This window comes from Carcharodon carcharias, chromosome 6 (assembly GCF_017639515.1).
Source record: "Carcharodon carcharias isolate sCarCar2 chromosome 6, sCarCar2.pri, whole genome shotgun sequence".
Lineage (NCBI taxonomy): Eukaryota > Metazoa > Chordata > Chondrichthyes > Lamniformes > Lamnidae > Carcharodon > Carcharodon carcharias.
The window spans coordinates 148,945,833-148,959,148 of NC_054472.1; the positions used below are offsets into that span (position 1 = coordinate 148,945,833).

Genomic DNA, 13,316 nt, shown 5'->3' on the forward strand with positions numbered 1-13,316 from the left:
AACGCTGCCTTTCACAACCCAATCTTTTAAAAATGTCCATTAACTGAATAATGTATGTAAAAACCGAAATGAGCAGGAAGTGTGACACTGTCTGCAATCTATTTATTCCATTGATCTCAGGGGGTGAAATAGACACGGCGAAGCGCGTGGCGCCCAGGGTGGGCGGAGTTAACCCACGGGAGTGAGCGGTGGTGGGTGGAGTTAACCCGCCGCGCGGGAGCGAGCGGAGGTGAGCGGGCTTAACCCAGGAAGCGGGGGCGAGTTGAGATGGGCGGGGTTAACTCCGGGTGCGGGAGTGAGCGGGGTTTGCCGGGGGGGCGCGGGAGAGCGGAGGTGGTGGGCGGGATTAACCCCGGGTGCGGGAGCGAGCGGAGGTGGGCGGGTTAACCCCGGGAGCGAGCGGAGGTGGGCGGGGTTAATCCGGTGTGCGGCGGGGGCCCGCGTGTTACTGAGGAGACGCGCTCGAGCGGCGACTCAGCTGAAACTCAGGGACTTTACTCCAGTGATTAAAAACCCTCAAGGAGAAGGACTTAAATCGGCGCTAGGTAAGGGATCCACCTCCGTATAAAGAACCGGTTCATGTGGCTGCTCTCCATCAATTAGTCAGTCTGAACTGAGAGGAAGGGTTGATTGAGTCATTGAATAATTTAGTTTTCTGTCTCATCCTGTGTGTGTGTGTGTATGTATGTATGTGAGTGAGTAAGAGCAGCTCAGCTAGGCCCAAAAGCCGTGCTGTGTCTGTTTTTGCTCTGGAGGGACCCTCTCACCTCATCTTTTCCTTTGTTATTACTTTTTGTTTAAAAAAAATGCTCATTTTTGCTTTTACATTATTTAAAACAACACCGACTCCATTATGCGGTGACACCTGCACGAAAATCTCATTGCAGCGAGAATCAGCAATTACTTTTTTTTTCATAAATGTTTTTATAAGATCGTCATTTTTAATCAATATCTGTTCAATATTTTTAAAAGTATTTATCACAAGGCTTAAAACGTTACGGATTTTCAAAACGTTTCATTTATTTACTTTGCTTCTAATTATGTCTTGATTTTTTTAAAATTTAAAACCAGGACTGTATTAGTCATATCTTTGCTGTGAATTTCGCGCATTTTGAATCGAATTTTATTTCTAATTTAAAATGAAGCTCGAGTGATATTCCAAACCTTTTTCCAGTGAGATTTGTTTATCGTAGTTTAAAGCAATATTATGTATCCGAAAAATTAACCGCTCCACTATATAGTTTTTGTGATAATTCGACGCTTTTATTATTTGACCTCAACTTTTTTGCACCCTGGATTGATAATGTCTTTCGGTATCTTCCTTTTATGGAGTTTTGGGTGTTTCTTCCTCCCGAAATTTCTTTTTAAGTAAAACATTGTTCTGATGGGATTGTTTTTAACTCGTCTGAGTGAATGTTTGCTTTGTGCCCCATTGTGATCGCAAATCGATGATCGTGTTATTTTACATCGTGTCCCACTTTTGAAGTTGATCAAATGATCCGATCCCTGCACAAATTACGTTGTGACAACATAGCAGCTTTTTCTTAATATATATTCGGTATATATTCGGGAAGGAGGAAGTGCACCATATGTCATTAAAATGCTGCATTTTTAGCCTGTCTACATGACGGTACTAATCTGTTTACACATAACGTGTTGTAAAAGTGTACTGAAACCGCATCTGTGAGACAGATTCTTCGAAAGTTTTTTTGAATTATGAACTTTATCCCCCCCTCGAGCAATTCAAATTACATTTGTTTCAAATGTTAATTGGGACTTTTCCATTGTTCTATGACGGATGACATGTTAAAGTTCCACAAAAACAAACTCAGATGCTTGTTGTCAATTATAATCATTTAGATCTGTCAAAACTGCCCACTGCTCTATATCTATATACATAGGAATGGTTATTAGTGCTTTAGGCTATGCTTATTTTGTGATAGGATTACCACTCCATCTCTTTTCATACTCCCAATGATCACCAGGATCAAATTTCTAATAACTTTGTTACATTGCCAAATATTTATATCAAAAGTCAATCACAATATTGCTATTTAACAAGAGATTCTGTTGTCTTGTCCAGTGCACCCTCCTCCTCCTCAGCCCTATTCCACTAAACTGCTGACCACTCAACTTCCTTTCCTACCTACCATGTTAGTTGACATTGATCATGGCTTTCTCTCCTGTCCCCTCACCACCTTCAAATCTGCTGTCAACAATCTTCTCAAAAAAATTACCCCCTCTCTGAAATTCTTGAGAATGCTGTTGCCTCACAAATCCATACCCCCTTTCTGGGGACTCCATGTTTTAATCCCTCCAGTTGGGTTTCCATCCCTGCCACAGTACTGAAACAACTCTTGTCAAAGTCACAGCTAATATTGTATGTAGCTGTAACAATGGTAAACTTTCCCTCCTTGCCCTTCTGGACCTGGCTGCAGACTTTTACATGGTGAACAACACCATCATTGTCCAACTCCTCTCCACTAGGTGAGGCTAGGTCCAACTAAGTGGGGCTGCACTCTCCTAGTTCCTTCCTTACCTATCCAATTGTAATGAGAATCCCATCAATGGCTTCTTTTCCCATTCCTGCACCATTAAGGATCTATCCTTTGCACCCATTCCGTTTCTCATCTACGTGGTGCCTATCAATGACCTCATTTGTAAATACACTTATTTTGGACATGTATGTTGACAGCACCAGTTCTGCCTCACCACCACCTGTCTCGACCCCTCCACTGTTTCTAAATTGTCAACTGGTTGTCTGATATCTGATACTGAATGAGCAGAAATTTATTTCAACTAAATATTGGTAAGACCAAAGCCATCGTCTTCGATCTCAGACACATACTCCATTCCCTAGCTTACTCACTCCATCCCTCTCACTGGCAACTTGGATAAACATGGGCCCCATACAGGCAGAGACAGTAGAAATTATAATGGGGAATAAGGAAATGGCAGAGAAATTAAACAAATACTTTGTATCTCTCTTTACAGTTGACACAAAAACATTCCAGAAATAGGGAACCAATGTTCTAGTGGAAATGAGGAACTTGGGTATATTTATAATCAATAAAGAAATACTGCTGAAAAAATTAATGGGACTTAAAGTCAGTAGATCCCCTAGACTTGATGGCCTGCATCCTAGGATTTAAGAGGTAGCTACAAGGATAGTAGATGCCTTGGTTTTGATCTTCTGGATTCCGTAGATTTCAGAACAGCCTGTATTGATTAGAAGATGGCAAACATAACCCCACTATTCAAGAATGGAGGGAGGGAGAGAAAACAGGGAAGTATAGTTAACCTGACATTAATAATAGGGAAAATGCTGTCATCTTATTAGGTGCATGAAAATTGAGCACTTAGAGAATTGTAATATCATTAGGCAGAGTAAGCACGGATTTATGAAAGTGAAACCTGTTTGGCAAATCTGAGCTTTTTGAGGATGTAACTAGTAGGATGGATAAGGGGAAACCAGTGTGTTGTGAGATATATTTGGATTTTCAATAAGTATTCAGCAAGATGATTGGGAGTAGTATTGAGGATTGGTTAACCGACGGAGAAGAAGTAATAGAAATAAACAAGCCATTTTCGGATTAGCATGCTATAACTAGCTGGATACTGCAGGGATCAATGCTTGGGCCTTAGTTCTTTATAATAAATAGCAATAACATTAGATGAGGGAACTGAGTGTAATGTACAGAATCCAAATTTGTTGACGATACGAGGTTGGGTGGGAAAGTAAGCTGTGAGGAGGACTCAAAAGAGGCTGCAAAGGGATATTGACAGGTTAAATTAGTGGGGAAAAATATGGCAGATGGAATACTATGTGCAGCCTCTTGGGAAGGAAAAATATAAAAGCAGAATATTTTTTGAAAGGCAAGACTGGGAAATGGTATGTGAAGGGACCTGGGTATCTTTGTACACAAATCACAGAAAGTTAACATGTTGGTACAGCAAGCAACTGGGAAAGAAAATGGTATGTTATCTTAATGCAAAGGGATTTGCTTATGAGTAAAAAGGTCCTGGTTCAATTATGTAGGACCTGGCTGAGCCCACTATGTACAATTTTGACATCTCTACCCCAAGGAAGGACATACTAGCCTTATAGGGAGATTAAATGTTCACTGGACTGGTCCCTGGGATGACTGGGTTGAGAGAGTTTGAGTATACAGGGCATACATTCTCTGGAGTTTAGAAGAATGGGAGGTGATCTCATTGAAACATATAAAATTCTTAAGGAGCTTGTTTGGATAGATACTGGACAGATGTTTCCCCAGCTGGTGCATCTAGCACAAGGGATCACAGCCTTAGAATGTAGTGCCAGCCATTTAGGACTGAGATGAGGTGGAACTTCTTCACCAAGGGTTGTGAATCTATGGAATTCTCTACTTCAAGAGGTCTGTGGATGCTCAGTCATTTGAATATATTTAAGAAGAAATCAATAGAATTTTGGATACTAAGGATTGAGAGATTTGGGGATGGTGTGAGAAGGTGGATTTGAGGTAGGAGGTCAGCTATGATCTTATTGAATGATGGAGCTGGCTCAAAAGGCCAATTGCCTATTGCTGTTTCTATTTTTTTAAGTCCTTAAAGCAATTGTCTGAGGCTAAACCAGATTGCTTGCAACTTTGGCATCACATTTGACACTGAGATGAGCTTCTGACTATATGTGCACCATCACTAAGACTATTTCCAATTTCATAACAGCACTTGACTCTGCCCCACCTTATCTGCTGCTGAAATTCTGACCTCTTGTAACCACAGTATTTTTATGGCTGGTCCTGTTCAGTTTCTGATTAATGCTAGTGCCCTTGGATGTTTCTAGCAGGGGATTCAGTAATGGTAATGCCATTTAATATTAAGGGAGATGGTTAGACTCTATGTTATTGAAGATGGCCATTACCTGGCACCTATGAGGGGCGAATGTTGCTTTACGTTTATCAGCCGAAGCATGAAAGTTGTCCAGATGCATATGAACACGGACTGTGTCAGTATCTGAGGAGTTGCAAATAATACTGAACATTGTGGAATCATCAAACATCTCTGCTTCTGACCTTAGAGGGAAGGGCATTGATGAAGCAGCTGAAGATGGCTGGGCCTAGAACACTATGCTGAGGAACTCCTGCAGCACTCTCCTGGGCCTGAGATGATTGGCCTCCAACAACTACAATTATCTTCCTTTGTGCTAGGTATGATTGCAATCAATGGAAAGTTTTCCATCTGATACCCATTGCTTCAATTTTGCCAGGGCTCCAATGGTCAAATACTGCATTTCTCAAGGGTAGTCACTCCCACCTCCCTTCTTGAGTTAATACCCTTTAGACAATATTTGGGTCAAGACTGTAATGAGGTCAGGAGCTGAGTTGCTCTGGTGGTTACCAAACTGAGCACCAGTGAGCAGGTTTTTGCTGTGTAAGTGCTGTTTGATAGCACTGTCCACAACACCTGTCGTCACTTTGTTGATGGAGTGATAATTGACTGGGTTGGATTTGTCCTGCTTTTTGTGGACTGGACATACCTGGGCAATTTTCCAAATTCTCGGGTAGATGTCAATGTTGTAGCTGTACTGGACAGTTTGGCTTGGGGTGTGGCTAGTTCTGGAGCACAAATCTTCAGTACTATTGACAGAAGGTTGTCAGGACCCATAGCCTTTGCAATAATTGGTGCCTTTAGCTTTTTCTCGATATCATGTGGAATGAATTGAATTGGCTGAAGATTGGTGTCTCTGATGCTGGGGACCTCATGAGATCAAGCTGGATCATCCATTCGGCACATCTGACTAAAGGTAGTTGCAAATATTTCAGCCCTGTCTTCTGCATTGATGTGCTGGGCTCCCCCATGATTGAGAATGACGATATTTGTGGAGCATCCTTCTCCTGTAGGTTATTTAGTTGTCCACCATTATTCATGACCGAATGTGGCAGGACTGCAGAGTTTAGATCTGATCCATTGTGGGATCCCTTAGTTCTGTCTGTTGCTTGCTACTTCCATTGTTTGGCATGCAAGTAGTCCTGTTCTGTAGGTTCACCAGGATGACACCTCATTTTTTGATATGCCTGGTCCTGTTCCTGGCATGCTCTCCTCCAGGGTTGATCGCTTGCTTTAATGGCAATGGTAGAGTGAGGGGTATACCATGAGATTACAGGTTATGGTTGAAAACAATTCTGCTGCTGCTGCTGATGGCCCACAGGACTTCATTGATGCACAGTTTTGAGTTGCTAGATCTGTTCTGTATCTTTCCCATTTGGCATGGTGGTATGCCATACAACACAATGGAAATAATCATGCGTGTGGAGACAGGACTTCATCTCCACAATGTTTGTATGGTGGTCACTCCTGCCAATACTGTTACGGACAGATGCATCTGCGCCAGGTAGATTGGTAAAGTCAAGGTCAGTTGGTTTTTGCCTCTTGTTGATTCCCTCAAGTCTGGCAGTTATGCCCTTTAGGATTCAGCCAGCTCGGTCAGTAGTAGTACTACCTAGCTACTGTTTATGAAGGACATTGAAGTCCCACACTAGAGTATATTCTGTGCCCTTGCCACCCTCAGCGCTTCCTCCAAATTGTGTTCAACATACAGGAGTACACATTCATCAGCTGAGGGAAGGTAATCAGGAGGTTTCCTTGTCAATGTTTAATCCAATGCCATGAGACTTCATGGGGTCCAGAGTCAATGTTGAGGACTCCCAAGGCAATTACCTCCCACCTACCACTGTGCCACTGCTTCTGGTGGGACAGGATATAGTCAGGGATGGCGATGATAGTGTCTGGGGAATTAGCCAAGCAACAGCCAATGTGTTGGACAGCTCTCCCAATTTTGGCTCAAGCCTCCAGATGTTAGTAAGGAGGACTTTGCAGGATCAGCAGGGCTGGGTATGCCATTGTTGTTTCCATGCCTAAGTTGATGCAAGATAGTCAGTCCAGTTTTATTCTTTTTTGACTTTTCTGTAGCAGTTTGGCACAAGTGAGTGGCTTGCTAGGCCATTTCAAAGGACAGTTAAGAGCCAACCACATTGCTGTGGGTCTGAAATCATTTGTAGGCCAGACTAGGTAAGGAAGGCAGATTTCCTTCCATGAAGGACATTTGGGAACCGCCTTTTTTATGATAATCATGACACCTTTATTGAGATTAGCTTTCAATTCCAGATTTTAAAAAATTAACTAATTGAGTTTAAATTCCACCAGCTGCCGTGGTGTGATTTGAACATATGTGCGTGTGTGTTTGTTTGTTGAAAGGAGAAAGGTTATAATTTATTGGTACATTTGTTGTCTGTTTGTGTTTCGAGGGCTTCAATCATAAAAAATGCCCTGGCACTTTATAAAAAAGGGCATTCTGTAAGTAGTGATTTGCATGTTGGTTTGAGTTACAGCTTCAATTAAATATATGTTCACAAAGTTAGTTCAGTTGCCAAATTGAAGGATTAACTGATTCTGGTATCAATAAAGAAGGTGGATATATAGTCTTGAAAACAAATCGCATGAACCTTACACGTAATTGATGACTCATAAAAATGGAGAAAAAGGAAAAGCCTCAAATATTAGAAATTTGAAAGAGAAATATAAATTGCTAAAACATGCAGCAGGTCAGTCAGCATTTGTGGAAATAGCAAGTAAATTAATGTTCTGGATGCAGATTCTTCTTTAAAACCGCTGGAAACCTGTAACTGAAAAGGTTACTTTCCTATTCCCTTCACTGGTGCTGACTGACCTGCAGTGTACTCTACTTTAATTTCTTAAATTTTTTTTAAAAAACATGAGCAATGTTTTAAAGGGGAACAGAATTGAAGTGCCCTTGCTTCTTTGATTCTTTTGATTATCAACATACCGGAAAAGAAGCAGAGAACTCCAAAATAAAAACAGGAAACACAAAGCAAGTCAAACAACTTGAGAACAGAGATAAACCAGATAAGGATTTTGGGTGTGCCTTTGATAGAATTTCAAATTTCACTCAAAATCAATACGTGAGAAGGCTGCTGCTAACTTGGAGCCTATGGAGGAGCAGAGGCAGCTTTATGGCAACTAACTGACAGAATTAAGAAGGAAATAACAAAAATCAACATTAGCATGAACAACAAAGTGAAATACTTTCTGTACTTTGGCAGTAACATTTCATCAGTATTAAAATGAGTAAATGTTTTCCATGAGCCTTGCAGTAAAGCACATGTGAAATTGCTGTACTATAATACTTAAAAGTTATTAAGCACTTGTAAACATTGAGGTGTACAGTGTTTCTTTTGAACTTTAGTATCTTGGAAAAGCATTTTGAGCTCTAAAGCACTGGGATATAACATTGAGACACTATGTTAACTGAAGAACACAAGAAGTCAATTGGCATAATATTGATAAAAACAAAATACTGTGGATGCTGGAAATCAAACAAACAGAAAATGCTGGAAAAACTCAGCAGCTCTAACAGCATCTGTGGAGAGAGAAACAGTTAACATTGAGTTCATATGACTTCTTCAGAGCTAAAAAGGTTCTGAAGAGTCATACGGACTCGAAACGTTAACTCTGTCTTTCCCTCCACAGATGCTGTTAGACAGAGTTTTTCCAGCATTTTCTGTTTTTGTGGCACAATATTGAAGTGTATTGGCTTGAGTAGTTTTTCCTAATATATCAGTACACATTTGTGTTTTATTTATGTTAGCATCAGTAAATATGTTTTGAAGTGTAAGAAGTGATGGTGATGATAATGGTTGTCCTCCGAGATTAAGACGATGATGGATGTGCAGGCTCATCAATGATGAGCAGGGAGATGGTTTTGTAGTCCCAGTCTGGACACATTCGGAAACAGTTGGGGCATTGGAACCCTTATGTTGTGACATGGACAGATGCTGATCTATCACGTTGCTCATGGACAGCAATAAGACATTCTTGTTGATCCTTTTCAAAAGTGACAGAAGTTTCAAGGAGATCAGGGCTCTCCAGCAAATTCTCTCTCGCGCTGATCCTTCCAGCTGATTAGGCTTGATGTCGCCGCCACTTCAGATTTCCCTTAATCATGTCCGTGTAGCACTTGCGTGGCCAACCTTAGTTTCTTTTTCCAGACGCTAGCCTCCATATAGCAGCTGTTTTAGAATGCAATGGTCCTTCATTTTAACTTTGTGCCCTACCTAGTGCAGTTGGGCTCTCAGGAGCATTGCCTCAATGCATGTTGTCTGGGATCAGTCTAAGATTTCGAGGTTTGCAATCTGGTCTTGCTAACAAAGGAAACACCATAACTTTGAAGTTCCCATTAGTTTCCAGTGTAACAGTGTGCTGAAATTCCCTGAATGTAAAACTATATTAAAAAGGTACTGCTTTTTTTCTTTGTCTTGATGACCCACGCAAGTCCTGTATTCAATTTCAAGTAGTTGCACATTTGAGTTTCCCTTCCCCCAAGGCTATTGTTTAAATGTGTCTGTTATCCTATAGCAATAACCACATTTATATAATTTCTTTAAGTGATGCTTATATAAAAACAGATGAAAATTTCTGCTACTTCAAACTACAAAATTTATTGAATTTGTATAAATAACTCGTCACCTTGCCTCCACTGCATTTGATTTTAATCTTAATACCCACTACTTTTTCCCTTTTTTAAATAAACTAAATGCAGCACCTTGTTTGTATCCCTTTTTCTCATATGGAAAGAGGCATTCCAAAGTTAAATATATTAACTGAATTCTGTGCATAAGTGTCAGCATGGCTCTGTGGTAGCACACTCGCATCTGAATCAACACGTTACAGGTTTAAGAAACTGGAGTACAAAATCTGGACTGACATTCCAATCCAGTACTATGGAGATTTTTTCAATGTTCTAGTCAATGTTTATCCCTTAACCATTGTTGTTAAAGCAGATTATCTGTTATATTGACACATTACTGTTTATTGGAGCTTGCTGTGGGCATATTTTCCCCTTTACAGCCACTGTTGTAATGTAGGAAAAGTGCTTTAGAATGTCCTGAAGTCACAGAAGATGTTACATAAATGCAAGTCTTTCTTTACTTTAAAGATACCCTAAGATTAAATGATCCAGGAAAAGGGCAATGTCACAATTGTATTTATGCTAATTGGGATTGAGATGAGTTTTTTTTTTAAAATCAGTGCCATTTCATCTCATTCCAGGGATGTGTTTGTCTTGAAACATGTAGATGACACACAGCAGGCTCTGGCAAACAAATGTAATTGGTAATTAACTGTGTCCACAAGGGACCATAGGCATCTATCTTCAGTTGAAAGAGAGCAAGACAGTTGGCTGTATATGTCTTGAGGGGTCACCACTCCACAAGCATGGGGCAAGGCAAGGAGGCAGGCCTCCATGAACTATTACAGCTGGTACAGAAATTGAGCTTGTGCTATTGCCGTCATTCTGCATCACGCTCTATCCATCTAGCCAATTGAGATAACCCACCCCCACAATCTCTCACAATCAGTTAAAGATCAGTTTCAGGTTTTATTTCACTTCATGCTATGAAAGAATAGAATACCCTGTGTTTAATTGAATGTAACATCATGCTGCTGCTTGACGTGGAGAAAACAGCATCACGTGCCAACTACTATAGTACAGGGAAGTTGTTTTCCAGCAGACCATCGGGGAATAACAATGTTATACATTGCCCCTGTAAAACTTTATAAAACAGCCTAATTTCCATAGTGATACTGTGCTCCAGCATCTGATCTTTTTGGATTACATTGAAAATTATGATTAAATGTTAAAAACAATTATCTATCAAATTTATCCACACTGAGGATACTCAGTACATGTTTCACAGATTTGTAGCTTAAGTACAGTGAGAGTAATTTATAGATTTATAATTAGGTGAGGGGTGCTGGCTTTTTAAAAAAAGTGTTAGTGTTAAAAAAGTTGTGGAAATAAGCTGATGCTAAATACTACAGCTGTTTAGAAGTTGATGCTGTAGCAAGGTACTAAAAATACAAGAAATAGCACATGGAAGTTTAAACGATTTGTTTACATTAAAATTTTAGCTAACTCATTGGCTTCATAGGACTCCAGTCATTTGTTGTTTCCAGCAAGGATATTATCCTAAGGGATCTTTCCAAAATATCACTGTATTCAAAGAAACCTGAAGATTACATTTTCCCATGACGTAATAGCTGTTTGAGCACGCTGACAATTCACATTTTGCTTCAAAAGGTTCTCATAACTTTCCATTTGTGAATCCAAAAGTTTTAGAAATAATGAGAGGTTCGATAGAGAAACTTTTTCTTTTAAAATAGGAACATAAATTGGAGCAGGAAAAGACCATACAGCCCATTGAGCCTGCTCTGCTGTTCAATACGATCAAAATGGAGTTGAAGATCTTGGGCTTCAACTCCATTTTCCCACCCACTTCCCTCGATTCCGAGACACCAAAAATCTGTCTATCTCAGCCTTAAATATATTCAATTATGGCACAATCGCAATCCTCTGGGGTAGAGAATTCTAAAGGTTCACAGACCTTTGAAGTAATTTCTCCTCATCTCAGTCCAAAATAATTGGCTCCTTATTCTGAGACTGTGCCCCCTTGTTCTAGATTCCTCAGCCAGGGGAAACAACCTCAGTATATACGTTGTCGAACCCTTTCATAATTTTGAATATTTCAATGAGGTCGCGCCTCATTCTTCTAAACTCCAGAGAACAGAGACCCAATTTGCTCAGCCTCTCATCGGTACAATCCTCACATCCCAGGGACTAATCTAGTGAGCCTTTACTGTACAGCCTCCAATGCAAGTATATCCTCAAATATAGAGACCAAAACTGCACAGTATTCCAGGTGTGGTCTCACCCCCTTGCAATAAAGGCCAACATTCCATTTGCTTTCTTAATTGCATGTTGCACCTGCATGCTAACTTTGTGTTCCTTGTACAAATACGCCCAAGTCTCTCTGAACATCAATATTTACAAGTTTCACACCTTTTGAAAACATATCCTGCTTTTCTATTCTTAGGACCAAAATGAATAACATCTCACTTCCCCACATTATACTCCAGCTGCCACCTTATTGTCCTCTCACTTAACCTGTCTATATCTCTTTGCAGCCTCTGTGTCTGCCTCATAGCTTGTATGGTGTCTTTAACATAAGAAAATGTCCTGAGGCACTTCAGAGGAATATTATAAAACAAAATATGACACAGTTACATGGGATATTTGATGAAGCTTTTAGTCAACTGATCTAAGAAGTAAGTTTTAAGGAGTATCTTAAAGAAGGAAAGTGAGGCAGAGAATTGGAGAGGTGTAGAGAGGGAATTATAGAGCTTGGGTCTAAACAACTGAAAGCCCGATCCCTGATACTGGAGTGATTAATATCAGGGATGCTGAAAAGTTCAGAATTAGATAAGCGCAGATATCTCAGAGTTGTGAGACTTAAGAAATTGGGAGAGGTGAGACCATGGAAGGATTTGAAAACAAGGATGAGAATTTTATAATCGTGACATTGTTCAACTGGGAGCCGGTGTAGGTTAGCAAGCACAAGGGTGATAGGCGAATGAAACTTGGTATGACTGAAGACATAGGCAGCAGAGTTTTGAATGACCTTAAGTTTACGGAGGGTAGAGTGTGGAAGACCAGCCAGTTATGCATTGGAATAGTCAAGTCTAGAAGTGAAAAAAGGCATGGCTGAGGACTTCAACAGATGAATGAAGTCAGGCAATGTTACAAAGGTGGGTATCGGTGGTCTTGGTGACCATATAGTTGTAAACTTCTCAGGGTCAAATATGACACCAAAGTTGCAGAAGGGAGTAGACTGTTTAGCCATTCAAGCCTGTTCTGCTATTCAGTGAGATCATGGCTGAACAGCAACCTAACTCCATACCTCTTAATACCTTTGGCAAACAAAAATCCTAGTCCCAGTTTTAAAGGTAACAATTGATCTAATATCCAAACTTCTGCCACCCTTTGTGTGAAGAAGTGGTTTCTACTTTCACTCCTGAAAGGTTGAGAGAGTTCCTGCTCTTATTTCCTCTTACTGATGGTTCTTGACTTTTGGATTTTATAAAGGACAAAATTACAGACATTGGGTTTGGCTCAGCCACAAACTTGTTTCTTAAAACACTCCTAATGCCTTGATACAAGAGCTCTAAACTAGTGTAAGTGACACGGTGCAACACATAATTGGTTAGCCCGAATTAAATCCCTCCAAGATTTAACCTCAGCTTTCTGTAAACATTTAAAAAAAAAAACTTAAAGCCTGTACAGAAAAACCACAGGCAAAACCCCACTTTTCTGCCAGAAACCTTGCTCAATTCATCCCAGCCCCCTCAGAATTTGGATGTTACCCTTAAACTACCTTTTAGACCTCAGCCCCAATACCCCTCAGATTTGGCTGATAACTTAC

The 13,316-nt window shown here is 40.3% G+C and overlaps 1 protein-coding gene across 2 annotated transcripts in view; it reads left to right on the top strand.

Annotated features, from left to right (window-relative positions):
* Positions 1–420: 420 nt before the first annotated feature.
* Positions 421–13,316, top strand: part of LOC121278999 (SREBF chaperone) — a 203,855-nt gene continuing 190,959 nt past the window's right edge. The window contains exon 1 of one of the 2 annotated variants that reach the window (XM_041189711.1): positions 421–545. The gene's annotated coding sequence lies outside the window, so the exon portion shown is untranslated. The remainder of the gene's footprint in view (positions 546–13,316) is intronic. The other variant, XM_041189710.1, reaches the window with a different exon arrangement.